The 15,405-nt window shown below is 41.3% G+C and overlaps 1 protein-coding gene across 1 annotated transcript in view; it reads left to right on the top strand.

Moving 5' to 3' along the window:
- Nucleotides 1-15,405, top strand: part of METAP1 (methionyl aminopeptidase 1) — a 64,070-nt gene that overhangs the window by 20,282 nt on the left and 28,383 nt on the right. The window lies entirely within an intron of this gene.

The raw sequence follows: 15,405 nt of genomic DNA, 5'->3' as shown, positions 1-15,405 counted from the left end.
TTGTTAGTGTATAGAAATGCTACTGATTTATGCACGTTAATTTTATACCCTGCTACTTTGCTGTAGTTGTTGATTATTTCTAATAGTTTTTCTATGGATTCTTTGGGGTTTTCTATATATAAGATCATGTCGTCTGCAAACAGCGAGAGTTGTACTTCTTCGTTACCTATTTGGATTCCTTTTATTTCTTTTTCCTGCCGAATTGCTCTGGCCAGCACCTCCAGTACTATGTTGAATAGGAGTGGTGAAAGTGGGCACCCTTGTCTTGTTCCTGTCCTCAGAGGGATGGCTTTCAGTTTTTGTCCATTGAGTATGATGTTGGCTGTGGGTCTGTCATATATGGCCTTTATTATGTTGAGGTACTTTCCTTCTATACCCATTTTACTGAGGGTTTTTATCATAAATGGGTGTTGGATCTTGTCGAATGCTTTCTCTGCATCTATTGAGATGATCATGTGGTTTTTGTTTTTCATTTTGTTGATGTAGTGTATCACGTTGATTGACTTGCGGATGTTGAAAGAACTTTTAAGATTTATTCTCTTAGCAACTTTCAAATATATCATACAGTACCATTAACTATAGTCATCATGTTGTGCATTGCATCCCTAGAGCTTACTTTTCTTTTAGCATTTTAAACAGATTATTTTGGCATTTAATTCCATATCTCTGAATAACATGATTATATTGCTATGTCTTGATAGTTTGGTTTTAGGCCTTCTCTCTAGGCTTCTTGGAATAGAAGATGACGATTTAGCTGTTGCACCCCTCACCTGTCATATACTTGTCTTCTGACCTGTAAATGGTTTTGACCACGGGGTCATGTAGTGTACTTGCCACGTAATAGCTGTGTGACCTTGGGCAAGCCATTTAACGCCTGTGGGTCTCAGTTTTCTCATCTGCAAAATGGGTATATAAATAGCACCTACCTCATGGATGTTAAGAGTTAACCTTTGTAGAGTACAGTCACGCGGCACTTAATGGCAGGGACACCTTCTAAGAAATGCCTTGTTAGGTGAATTCGTCATTGTGTGAACATCACAGAGGGTACCTACACAAACCTACATGGTATAGCCCACTACACACCTAGGCTAATAGGTACTAATCTTAGGTGACCTCCAGCATATATGTGGGCCGTCGTCGACTGAAATGGCATTACACGGTGCATACTGTAATTAGCATAGAGACTAGCACATGGCAGACACTATGTAAGTGTCATCTATTCTTCTTACATTGTGATTACTGTTCTTTTCCTGTTCACCTCCTTTACTTAGCTTTTTATGTACTTATTTTTAATTTACCCCAGCCCTTCCTTTGGCTTTGTAAACTCTTAGTATAGTTAAACATAACTCGGTATTCTGTCACTTGGTTCATGTTCCTGGAGTCTCTTCTGGAGTCTTCTGACCTCTCCACCTGGATTAGTGGGTCTCTAGCTCTGCTGTGTATTTTTCTTGGGGGGTGGGGAGGAGATCATCTCTTATCACTCTAGGATTTTCCTTTACCTTCTCTTTTGTGGTATTCCCTGATTCCTGCCTCCTGCTAAATATTTCATGGAAAATGTCTTTGAAAAATCACATTTTGAGTATATATTTTTCTTTCTAGGGTTATAAAGCATTTGTTTCTAATTTAAAACTCCATATGGGTGGCAGGTTTATTTTTTATGGCCTTTAGTTAGAAATAATTTTGGTCTTACTTTAGAGTTATATGTATAACTCCACCACATTATATATCAATAATGGTGAAAGCTATCAAATAGCTATTTTACATGGAATACCTTAGTTTGGACCAAAGACAGGTACTTTTAAAGGCAGTAAACTGTCATTTAGGGATGCATTTTATCAGTTGAGCACTCATTTAATGTTAATTGATTGATTTTGGCAACTGTTAAACCTTCTATTTGTTGAAAGTTTTGAAATAGAAACAGCCAAGTCTTAGAGTTATGAAGCCACAGTGTGGCACTGTGGTTGCTGGCTGCAGTCGCTCCAGAACTTATCAGACGGGAATGTATCTTTTTCGTAAAGGATGTTTTCCTGAACTTTTTAACGTCACCCCGTCCCTTCCTGTTCCTTATGTCTAGTAGGTCTCCCAGAATAAGCAGGTAGTTTTTTGTTTTCTTTATTTGAAAATGAGAAGGAAAGGACCTCTTGGAGCCCGTCAGAAGGAGTTAAAAAACCATGCTGTATAACATTCTGGCAGTGTTTGCTCATTTTTATTATTTCGAGGTTGTATTTTACCAACACAAAGGACTAGTGATCTAGTGGAGTGCCTTGCTTAGCATTTAGCAACTTTTCAGTAGTACAATTGACAAGTTCATGAGTTCATTCTGTTTATGTAAAGTCCATCCTAGGAGCTGCTGAGGCATCAGGATGGTTCCATTCTATTCAGTAAAGTTTTGATGCTGAATATTTTTCTGTGTATGTGTTTTAATTCCATGAAAACCTTGGAAATCTTCATTAGAGTAATGTTATCTCTATTTTAACAAAAGGTCATACATATTAGTTGCAGAGAATTTAAAGTGAGGGGCACCCCCCCCACCCCAAGTTTATCTCTCACTCCTTAGGAGCGATCACTGTAAACATTTGTTTTTTTTTCCAAACATTTGTTTTTATTTTATTTTTTTGTGCTTTTTTTTCCCCTCCCCGAATCCCCCCAGTACATAGTTGTATGTTTTTAGTTGTGGGTCCTTCTAGTTGTGTCATGTGGGATGCCGCCTCAGCGTGGCCTGGTGAGTGGTGCCGTGTCTGCACCCAGGAAGTGAACCAGTGAAACCCTGGGCCACTGAAGCGGAGCGCGCGAATTTAACCACTCGGCCATGGGCCCAGCCCCTAAACATTTGCTTTGTATCTCTAGGAGTTTTCAGAGTACATGGTACATCTCTTAATCAGCTTATTATTTAATGGAGTTCAATAAGAAGCATTCTGTTTTCCTGTCTGTGCTTGATAACATGGGTTACTGTAGTGTCTAATAAAGAAATAATTGCTAACTGGTAAGAGAATTAACATACTTTGATATAAGCTCTGTGGATGAAAACATTTAATCTTTTGTAGAATGTTTATTATGTTGTAAATATGATTCTGCTTGAGACCAGTCTTGTGTTTCTTCTTTTGCGTTTATCCTTTTACCATTTCTTAGTATATACCGAAAATTTTTTATATATTTTTCATATTTATAGTTTTAAAAACCCTAAGTTAAAAAATTTTATTTAACCTTTCTGTTAAATCTGTCTCCTTTTACCTTGATCTCATCTGCTTCTTCCTCTCTCCTCTGTGTGTTGCTAGACTGTTTTTTTTTTCTTAACAGTTACTGGTTTATTAGAAAGGATGCAACTCAGGGACAGCCAGGTGGAAGAGATGCATAGGGCAAGGCATTAGGGACGTGCTGCTGACCTGTATCTTGTCCCCTTTACTGAGCTGTCGCTTCCTCAAAGCTCAGCTGCCTTGTGAGCCTTGCCGCTATCTGGAAAGTGAGTGGACTTTGGAGCAGAAAGCCCTCTTTAAATTTCAGCTCTGTCACTCACTAGCTGTTTGAGTTGGTTCAAATTATTTAATCCTTCCCTGCTTTAGCTCCCCCGTCTGTAGAATGGGAATATTAAGATCCAGTTCCTAGGGTTAGTGTGAAGTCTGAATGAGATAAACCATGTAAGGTGCCTGACGGAAGAAAAGGCTCTCAACAAACCGAAGTTCCCATCAGCGAATGTCGAAAGGGGGCTCGACGGGCTGTCAGCCATAAGAGAAGGTGATGTCCTGCTAACCCAGCTTGGTGGGAACCCTCCTCCACAGAGAGTCACCACTTGGTCCTTTCTACTCACTAAGAAGATGACAGGGCTGTTTTCATTTTTGAGGCAAGACTGAAGCAGAAGTAATGGCTTCCTCTCTGTTATGTATGGGCCATAATCACAAGGGATGGTAGTAACGGTGAAAGGGCAGGTAGACAGGAAAGGGAAGGGAGAGCAGCAAGAAGAGCCTGAATGAAAATATCCAGCAATACATGTCGAGAGACACAAAATGACCACGACTTTGCAAAACAAATATTACCAAGCAGCATTATGCAGCATAGAAGGAATAATCCACCATAGTCAGGGAGGTAGAAATCATTAAATAATATGAAAAACTATTAATATAATACATCAAATCATTGTGTCAAATACAAAAAAAGATATTGCTTCTGTAGATGCTTAAAATATGTTTGATAAGATTCAACACCAATCCCTAATTATTATTATTATTTTTTCTGGTAACGAAGATCAGCCCTGAGCTAACATCTATTGCCAATCTTCCTCTTTTTGCTAGAGGAAGATTGTCCCTGAGCTAACAGCTGTGCCAGTCTCCCTCTATTTTGTATGTGGGACAAAAGTCAAGTCAAGGATGGCTTGACGAGCGGTGTGTATGTCCACATGCAGGATCTGAACCCATGAACCCCCGGCTGCCGAAGCACAGCACGTGAACTTAATCACTACACCACTGGGCTGGCCCCACTAATTCTTATTTTAAGAGTGGAAATGGAAAAAAATATTTCCTTAATAAAAGAAAAAGTATGATTCCTCTGGTTTTATTCTTTTTCAAAGTTGTTTTAGCTATTCTAGTTTGTTTGCCTTTTCGTATAAATTTTAAAATCGTCCTTTTCTATATCTAGAAAAAAAATCCTGTTGGGATTTTGATTGGAATTGCTTAAAGCTTACAAATGAATTTGGGGAGAATTGACATCTTTCTATGTTTAGTCTTGTACTCTATGATCACAGGATCTCTCTCTGCTTGTTTAGGTCTTTGATTTCTTTTATCATTTCTTAGTTTTCAGCATACAGCTCCTGTACATGTGTTGTTAAGTTTATACTGTATTTAATTTTGGGAGGAGTGATTGTAAATGGTGGTGTTTGTGTGTAATTTTCCAGTACATTGTCAGTATATAGAAATACAGTGGGTTTTTGTGTGTTGACCTTGTGTTTGTGACCGTGCTAAACTGGTATTTTAGATCTGGGAGTTTTTTCCTTGGTATTTTTAGATAGATAATTATGTCATCTTTGAACGGGGACAGTTTTATTTCCTCCTTTCCAGTCTGTTTTCCTTTTGTATATATTTTTTCTTGCCCTGTTGCGTTGTAAGACACCCAGTGTGATGTTGAAATAGGAATGTTGAGAGTGGATATCCTTGTCTGGTTCCTGATCTTAGGGAGAAAGCATTGTGTCTTTCACGTTAACTTTAAACTTTTTGTAGATGGTCTTTATCAAGTTGGGGAAATTCCCCTCATTTAGTGAGAGTTTTTATCATGAATCGATATTGATTTTTGTTTCCAACTGTATTATAGATTTTTATGTTTCTCCTTTTGCTTCTCTCATTTTTTGCTTCATGTATTTTGAAGCTCTGTTGTTAGATGTATACAATTTAGACTGCTGTATCATTTAGTTAATTGGCCTTTTTTTTTTAAGATTGGCACCTGAGCCAACAGATTATCTTGCCAACCTTTTTTTTTCCTCCTCCTTTTTTCCCCAAAGCCCCCCAGTACATAGTTGTATATTCTAGTTGTAGGTCCTTCTGGTTGTACTATGTGGGACACCGTCTCAGCATGGCCTGATAAGCAGTGCCATGTCTGTGCCCAAGATCCAAACCAGTGAAACCCTGGGCAGCCCAAGTGGAGTGTGTGAACTTAACCACTTGGCCACCGGGCTGGCCCCTGACCTTTTTTAATCATTATGTAATTTTCCTATTTACTCTTAGTAATTTTCCTAGTTATTGTCACATAGGTCCCTGAAGCTCTGTTCATTAAAAACAAATCATTTCTGTGTTTGAATGGGATAATTTCTTTTGCTCTTTTAGTTCTCTGAGTCTGTCCTCTTTCGTCTCCATTATGCTAGAGTCCATCTAGTTAGTATTTTATTTTGGCTATTGTATTTTTCAATTTTAAAATTTTCATTTGGTTTTTCTTTGTATCTTCTTTTATTTGCAAAGATTTTCTCTTTTTCCATTGGTTTCAAGAATGTTCTTGATTGCTTGTTGGGACATTTTAATAATAGCTCCTTTAAATTCTTTGTCAGTTAATGTTGGCCTTGGTGTCATCTTAGCACTGGTGTCTGTTGACTCACTTTCTTGGGAGTTCAAATTTTCTTGGTTGTTTATGTGCCAAATAATTTCGGGTTGTCTTCTGGAGATTTTAGATATTGCATTATGAGATTTTGAATCTTGTTTCAATCTTATGGAGAATGTTGATATTTCTGTTTTAGCTGGCTGCTGATCTGGTTAGATGCAGGCTGCAAGTTGCCACCTGCTGTGGTTTTGACTTCAGTTCAGTTTTCATAGCTTTTGCAGGCCTCTTCAGATCTGTCCACTGTTTGGTCTGAGACCTAGAAGATGGTCTGTCTACTAGTTCTGTTCTCACAAGCATCAGTATGTTGTATTATGAACAACTTTATGGGGTCACTTTCTGGAGCTCCTTCCTGGTACTCTCTGGTTCTGTGGGAATCCTTTTTTTGTCCTCTGGCCAGAAAGCTGGGGTTTTAGTTACCTGCTTTGCTGCACACTTCTACAACTGTGCTTGTGTCTGGGGACAAGTGGCAGGAGGATAGAGAGAGAAAAAGCAGTGGGTTTAGCCACACCCTCTCTGGACCACAGCTTCACTAATCAGAGAGGAAAATGCCTCTTCCCCAGAATTTTGCCTCCTACACGCTCATGTTGTGGGTCCCACCTCAGGATCGCTTGAGGTCTGGGGTATGAAAGGACAGAAAAGAGAAAAGGTGGATATCTGTACTCTTTGAGCACCAGGAGTTTCCTTTCCTGTTCCTTGCCCCAGCATTAGTGGGTTTCTCCTGGAGGATGTCTTGTGCCTCTGTGGTCACTTCCGTGTTGCCCCTGGTGATTTGGCAGGGGGCAGAAGATGGTAAACTCGTCACCAGTCAATTGGTACGTCACAGTTTGGTCTCTATCTTCCTGGCTACTTTTACTTTTCAGAGTCCTCAAATAGCTGCTCAGTGCATTCTGTTCAGGTTTTATCATGGGACTAAATCTGTGGATCTGTGAGTTTTGTCTCCTTTGCAGTGTGGCTACTGATGTCTCAGCTCAATGTTCTACTTTATATTTAAGAATTTTTTTTTAAAAAAGCCTGGCTTCCTAGGGGTTGCCTTTGTGTCTGCATAGGTTAGTATTCTGTCAAAGATTGATCACAGGTTGTGCTAAGACACCCTGAGCCAGTAGGCTTCTGTTCTCTGTGCTGGTCTGTGCTTTCTCTCTGTGGCCGAGAGGGTGTTCCAGCATGAGGCTCTGTGGTCTCTTGCATCCCCTTCCTTGAAGCCCAGGTCCTACGGGCAGTGATGCTAGTAGGATACAAAGCCACAGTAATCACTAGCTGCCTAATTGCTGTAAGTTTTGATAAGCCAAGAATTCAGACCAGGGTTGACACGCACATGTTAAAGATAAATACTTAGGTGCGTCATCTTTTTAAATTTAAAATTTAAATTGCCTTTAAAAATAATAAAATTGATGATAATTAGAATTGCACACTTATTATTGGCCACACATTTTACACAGTTGTTTTCCCTACCTTCTGATTGAGGAAAGTAGAACTTAGAGATAGTAAGATTTTTTTCCACAGTATCTTACAACTGATAAGTGACCAAGCTGGGATACAAGGCTGTCTGACTTCAAAGTCCATGATTTTAAGCTACTGCTCTAGACTTAGTTTTGAGATTGAATGTTTTAGAAAACCATGTGGGTTTTGAGTTGTCCCTGCTTATAAACCCTGTGTGAATTATGTATTATCCTTAGTAATAAGTAGGCAACGTGTTTTTTTGTAGTAGTAAACAATTAAGTGAAGATGCTCGTTTTTTGGTAATGTTTAAATGCTTCTCTTACCTCTCCTCTCTGATGGTTCCTTCCCCTTCCCTTTCTTGATTTAAATTAGTATGTACCCTCTCTTCTTGAGTTAAATTCATACGTAAACTTCTATGTTCTCTATCATGGGGATAGAGATGTTATTTTATTTAAGGAAATATATGTCAGCTTCTGTGAGGATAAAAAAAGATGCTGGATGATGCAAAAGTATTTTGTTCACATAACCAATTTAGAAAAGTTTTATAAATAGGTTGTATCAGGTTGCCAGTTATGTACAAGCAAATCTCATTTTGCACTTCTGATAGGCATGAATTTAGTGACCACAGTTTAGTTAAACAAAGTCAGTCTCCTGACGACACAGAGCCGTTACACAGAGTGCACCTTACTGCTCGCTCTTCAGTCCTCGGAAGACTGGTAGATGACGGTTGTGCATCTCGATCAGCGACTAATCATCCACTTTTTTCAGAGCCCTAGTGATTGTCACTGCATCTGTCACTCAGTTCTCATACAGACAGCACAGCCTGTAGTTGTGACGCTTTCTTGTTTCTCAGTGATAAACTGACGTGACATTTTACAAAATGGATAGTTGAAAGAAGGAATTGGCCAACAAAGATGAAAGTGCAGCAAAGAAATGAGATCATGCTGGGAGTGAAATCTACATGGAACGGCAGTGGGGTTGTAGAAGTAGCTGACTGCGCCGAGGTGTGGCAGTGTCCACCGCGCTGCTAGAGGCTTTGCCCCGCAGCCAGAGGCACTCCCTGGGGCGGACTGGGATGTGCATGAAGCAAATGGTTGTGATGAAAAGGATGACGGTGTCTCAGGGTAAGTGACATGACACAAAACTACATTAAAAGAACTCATGGGACGGAAAGTGCAAAGGATAAAATTTGGAAGCTCTTCCAAACCTAGAAAGGACTGTGACAGTTGGCCAAGCGTGAACAAGATGCCCACTCTGTTTCTTCAGTTATATGATGGTAAAAAGGCAAACAATGTTCGAACTATTCTTGATAAGTTTTTAAATAACGAAATAAAACAGTCTAATTCTCAGTATTCCTAATGTTTTAAATTACAGTGTACTAAATAAATATTAGTTTTGCTTTTTTATCCAGTTCCTGGTATATTTGTAACTGACAGAATTTTTAATATTTTGACAAAAAATTTTAAAGGTCATGGAGCCGTGGTAATTTTCGCTGTTGATTATGAAGATTGGTTTGCGTGGTTACAGCTTGCACGGTTATTTTTCTGTTTCTGCACTAGTATGCAAAGCAAGGACTGCCTGTGTTAAAAACCAGTTTTATGAAGTTCTTCAAAACCTTTCTGTGTATTGTTTAGAAAAGAGATTTTTTTGTTGTTGTTGTTGAGGATGATTTGCCCTGAGCCAACACCTGTTGCCAGTCTTCCTCTATTTTGTATGTGGGATGCTGCCACAGCATGGCTTGATGAGCGGTGTGCAAATCCACACCTGGGATCTGAATCTGTGAACCCTGGGCGACTGAAGTGGAGCGTGCGAACTTAACTACTAGGCCACTGGGGCGGGCCCCTAAAAAGGAGTTTTAATTTTGGGTTTGTGGATGGAGATCAGGGATGCCATGAACTGACATCTTTATCAGGTTGCTCCTTGGTTTAAAACCCTCAAATGGCTTTCTGTTGTTGTTAGAATAGACTAGCATCCTTAACATGCTCTGACCCCTGCCTCTCTTGTTAGCTCCTGTCTTCCACCTCTTCTCGTAGCACTGTGTATTTTTTCTTTATCCCTAAGGCTGAAACTATGTGGTTAATTGTGTAATAGTTGTCTAAAATGGTCAGGAACCGGCATTGTTCCCTGCTGAATGCCCAGCACCTAGCACTGTGCTTGGTCATAATGTGCTCTCTGTGTGTGTGCGCGAATGGACAAGCAGAATTGTATGCACATGTTTATATGTGCTTGGATGTGTTTTTTTCTGTGGAGGGAAATGATTGCTTTCCCAAGATTCTCAAAGGATTCAGTGATCTAAAAAAGTTAAGTATTGCACAACAGGAATTGATACAGTGAAATGGATACCCAACCTAGATGGCATCATTAAATATTAAAGATGTTCAGTTTCCAGTTTGAAACTGTATTTGAATATCTGGACACACAAAATAGACATGGCCCCGAGCAAGCATTTTAAATTATTACATTGTCTATAGAACATAAAATTTCATTTTAAAAAAGATTATCTGTGGTGGGTTATATTAATATGATAGCCTTTTGAAGATCTCTATCAGTTATTGCATAGCTATATGACAACAGAATAGACTTGTTGCTGAGTGGGAGAGAGATTGGTAACTTGGCAAATTTCTTCTTCTATAAAATTGTAAATTTATTCTAGTTTTAAAATCCTGTTTTCCTTTTAAAATTACATATTGATTTTTCTTAGATGGTAATTCATTCATATTTTTTAAAGGGGTTTTTTGAGCAGTGGACATATATATGTTTTAAAAATATTTTATATCATAATCTTAATTCACAATAAGGTAATTTAGATATTTCTTGATTGGGTTTATGTTTACTGTCTCAACAGCGTAGAAACAAAATGTCCATAATTAATAAAATAATTTTTTGTAACTTTTTAGTCAATTATTCAAATTATTTCACACACCTAGTCAAATGCTTCAAACTTACAAATCCTCTCCCCCCTTTCCTAATTCCCGTTCTTTTAGCAGTTTCTTTGGTCGTTTACTAATTCATCCCCAAACTCTCCCACAGTTGTGTAGAAACTCTTCTCAGTACTTTTAGATACAGTTGGCATGTAATCAGTCTGATCTTGGGAACGTCTCTCTTGGAACTCTGACCTCCTCTGTCAGAACTTCCCGCTCCCCAGGCTTGCCTCGTGGCGGTCATCCTACAGCCATCTTCAGGCCTTGACCTGGAGATCCTTTACCTCTCTCTCGCCTGCATTGCATCTTCCTCTTTCTTGGTTTATTCTCATGTTGTATGTAATGTCTCCTCCAGTAGCTTCCTGAGCAAGATTGGAAGGTGAAGTTCTGAGGTTCTGCATATCTGAAAATATCTTGCTATCTCCTGACACTTGATTTTCAGTTTTTCTGGATATAGAATTGTAGTTTTCTCAGAATTTTCATGTTATTGCTCCATTTTCTTTTAGCGTCCGGTCTATTGAAGAGTCTGGTACCGCTGGGTTCCTAATCCTGCATATTGCCTCCCCCCTTCTCTGGAAGCGTGCTGGATCTTCTCCAGTTCCGGTGCTGGGAAATTTCGTGTTGTATGCCTTGAAATTTCATGTTGTATGCCTTGAGCAAGGTGATTGTTGTCCATCTTGGGCCTTTTCAGTCTGGAAACTCTTTTCTTTCAGTTATGGAAAACTTTCTTATTTCTTTGATCTCTCCATTTTCTTTCTGAAACTTTTATTATTCATATGTTAGACTTGGTTTAATCCTCTGTTTCAAAAGTACCGTCTCTTTATTTTCAACTTTTTGTCATTTAGCTCTGCTTCTTGGGGAGATTTTCCTAACTTTATCTTTATTTTGAGATATTCATTTAGACTGTCATATTTAATTTCTAAGGACTTGTAATCTCTTCCATAATTACTTGTAAAATAGAATCATAGGCTTATAGAGCTGAAGGGTATCTAAAAGATAGTGTAGATAATGAAACCCCTTTCTCTCCAGAAATCTCTTCTGTATTGTTCTTGACATATTTTTTTTCTCATTTTTCCTGGTCTTTGCTTCATGTGCAAATTTCAGTGATGGCAGGAAAAGGGATAGCCAGGTTGAGGATGCAGACTGTGCTGGTGCTTACCTAGTAATTGGAGTAGCGTATGATTTTGGATAGGGGCTTTATGTGCTGGGCCAGGAATCTGTCTTTAATGTTTTTGGGGAAGAGTGTTTATAGTGCTGCTGCATCAGTGCCCAGGAAACAGGAAAGCCGCTGTAGCCAGAGTTTTCATTGGGCAGATGGCTGATTTGTTCTGAGCTGGCACCGTGAAAATGAGTTGAAAACTGTACCAAGCGTAGTTGGTGTGCAGATGGCTTACCTGGAGGTGAGGAGCGGCGGCCTGAAGGCCTTGCGGTGAAGAAGAGCAGTGGGGCGGTGCCGCTGACGAGCAGCCAGGGTGGGCTTGGCCTCTGGGCCTGGCAGCCTCTGGGCCTGGGTTCCAGCACCTACTCTGAACTTGTCTCTTCGCTGCCTTCCCTCCCCTCCCTGATCTCTTCGCTGACTGTCTTAGTACCATAGGCCAGACTGGAAGAAGGAAAGACAAGTGAAACTCCAGTCTGTGTCCTCACTTTTGCTAATCATGTCTCTGGTGAGGAATAGTTTGGAAAAGGGAGGAAGAGATGTTGAAATTATTGACTGAAGTTGGTTTTCTTAGCATAAGTCACATGCCTTTGCTTGCCTTATTTAAAAATTACCATAGATAGGGGGGTGGCCCCGTGGCCGAGTGGTTAAGTCAGCGCTCTCCACTGCAGGCGGCCCAGTGTTTCGTTGGTTCGAATCCTGGGCGTGGACATGGCACTGCTCATCAAACCACGCTGAGGCAGCATCCCACATGCCACAACTAGAAGGACCCACAACAAAAAAAGAATATACAACTATGTACCGCGGGGCTTTGGGGAGAAAACAGAAAAAAATAAAATCTTAAAAAAAAAAAAAAAAAAATTACCATAGATAGTTGGGAGTTGACTCCATAAATAAGATCACGTACGCAGAAAAAGCTTTAGAAAGACTGTCCTTGGTCCTTCGCCTGAGTCAGTGTAGCAGTCAGGGTCGTTCCTGCGGCCCCCTGACGTTGCTGGGTGTCTTAGTTCCTGTGGCTGCTGTAGCAGATCACCACAGATTTGGTGGCTTCATCCAACAGGTTTGTTCTCACACACTTCGGACACCAGAAGTGCACAGTCAGTTGCACTGAGCCTAAATCCAGGTGATGGTGGGGCTGCTCCCTCCAGAGGCTCTAGGGGACAGTCTGTTCCTTACCTCTTCCAGCTTCTGGTGGCAGCGTCATTTCTTGACTTGTGGCTGCATCACTCCAGTCTCTGTCCTCCTGGCCACATTACGTCTTCCTTTTCTGCATGTGTGAAACCTCTCTGTCTTTCTCCTATAAGGTCACTCGTGATGGCATTTAGGGCCAACCTGGATAATCTAGGATAACCTTGTATCCTAAAATTCTTAATTTAATCACGTATGTAAAGACTCCTTTCCCAAATAAGTTAGCATTTACAGGTTCCAGGGATTGGGGCCTGATGTCTTTGGGTGGCCATGATTCAGCCCATCACGTCACCAGTGCCACCTTCGCCCCTACCGCCTTTGTTTGGTCTGTTATTAAACAGGTCAGTGATTGATTTGCTTATGTCACTGAATTTTTCTTTCTCATAATCCAGTGTGCTTTCTAACCAATACATTTTCCAAAAGTAAAGGTGCAGAGTTTTTTATGATGTCTCTGATACTATTTTTCTTCTATGATGAGGAGTCTGGAAGTGGACATTTCGAGCCTGGAGCGGCAGTTCCACTGCCTCGTCCAGGACCCAGGCTTCCTGGTGTGTGCTTGTTGCTTTGAGGTCACAGGACTGCAGCTTCACCTGAGGCAGCATCTGGGTTTGAAGCCGGGAGCTGGGAAAGGGCAAAGAGTAGGAAATAGGTACCTCTTTTCTAAGGAGAACCTCTTTTCTAAGAAGCTTTCCAGAAGCCCCACCCAACCAACAACTGGGCTTACATTTTGTTGGCCTGCCTGGGTCACATGGCCACCTGTGTCATCAAGGAGGCTGGGAGTGTTTTTGGCAGGGGACAGTCTGTCCCAGAAGGTCATAATGAAAACAGTTTACATTTCTATCTACAAGTAGAAGAAGGCTTTTGTCTGTGTGATCTCACTAATCTTGGTTCGTTCTCCACCATATACTGAGAACCTTTTCAATGCTGGGCACAGAGACACACACGAGGATATCAGTGGCTCTGTACATTCATACTGGCTGTGTGCCAGACGCTGTTAACTGCTTTTGTGTATGTCATCTACATTATCCCCTTTAATCTGCTCTGTTATCTTCTCCTGGTGATATCAACCCAGTTTATAGTTGGTATCAGTCTCTGTATAGGTGAGGCAACTGAGAATCTGTGAAAATGATTAGCAGTTACTGTCATTTACAGATTGAAGACAAAGGTTTAGAGCTTATAATGGTATAGCTAGTCCATGGTAGAGCTTAATCTCACCCGTGTTTCTAGTTCCAGGTTTGGTGCTCAATTGATGTCCTGAATTGAGTACATACACTCCCACACCCACACCTGCCCATCCTATCCTCACTGGGGAGCAGTGAGCGAACCTGGCCTTCAGCCAGGCCATCCTGAGTCTGAGTCGTTCTTCTGCCAGGGATGGTGCTGTTATGTGACAGACAAATCACTTGGCTTGTCTGTGCTTCAGTTTGGTCATTTGTGAAACGGGGACGATGCCCTCCTGCCGGGCAGGGTTGGTGAGGTGGGGTGAGGTGGTGCCGGGCGCGGCGTGCACGTGTTTGGTGCAGTAACTCTTAGTTGTTGGCGCGGTTGTCCTCATCCCACAGCTGCACCCTGACTTCCCTTTCTTTTTCTGTCTGTAATAGGTGTGTAATGCTGAAGAAATCTCTTATTCCCATTTTAGTTCTTGGAACTTTTCCATTAATTGTGATATTCCTCTCTTGTGGCAAAGTCATCGAATTTCATTTTTCTGTGAATTTCCTATAACTCCAGGGTGGAGAGAAGTGGATCTTTTTGCCTGTTGTGAGTGGTTTTGACAGTTTGGCAACAGAAAGGGACAGCTCTACGTCCGTCCTCCGTTAGTTTTCTGTAGCTGCCGTAACAGGTAACCACACACTTGGTGCCTTAAACACAGATTTATTACCTTACAGGTGTGTGAGTCAGAAGTCTGACACGGGTTTCAGGGCTCAAGGCAGGTGTTGGCAGGCCTGCAGTCCTCTGGAGGCTCCAGGGGCAGTATGCGTTTGCATTTTCAGTTTCTAGAGGCCACCTGCTTTCCTTGGCTCGTGGCCCCCTTCCTCCGTCTTCACAGGCGGTAATGTAACGTCTCTGACCCTGCTTCCTTCATTCCGTCTTCCTCTGACTCCCACCTCCCTCTTCCACTTTTTAAGGACGTTTTACATTGATTACATTGGGCCCATCTGGATAAAACAGGCTACTCTCCCCCACTCAAGGTCAGCTGATTAGCAGCTTTAATTCCCTTTACCCTAGGTGTAACCTAGCGTGTTCACAGGTTCTGAGGATGAGGACAGGGACATCCTTGGGGGGGCCGTTATTCTGCCTACCACATCTCCCATCCTCCTCAGGAGAGCTCAGTTTTAGCTTCAAAAGTGAAAAGATGTTTACTGTTGTGGATACCTCTTCATACATTTGAAGTCCGTTGAGGTTGTAGACACAGGGAGTAGGTATGACCTGGGTTTTCCTCACTTCATGTTGCGGGCTGTGGAGGATTCAAGGAGAAGAAAGGGGAAGCGGTGAAGATCCGGCCCCGGAGGGAGACTCTGACCTCTCCGAGGCCTTGGGTAGACCTTGAGGGAGAGGAGCGTGGCCTTTGGGTAGACCTTGAGGGAGAGGAGCGTGGCCTCGGTGGTATAGTGTGGTTTCATTACTACA

Source organism: Equus quagga, chromosome 3, assembly GCF_021613505.1.
Source record: "Equus quagga isolate Etosha38 chromosome 3, UCLA_HA_Equagga_1.0, whole genome shotgun sequence".
Taxonomy (NCBI): domain Eukaryota; kingdom Metazoa; phylum Chordata; class Mammalia; order Perissodactyla; family Equidae; genus Equus; species Equus quagga.
This window is presented reverse-complemented; position numbering and strand designations above follow the sequence as displayed.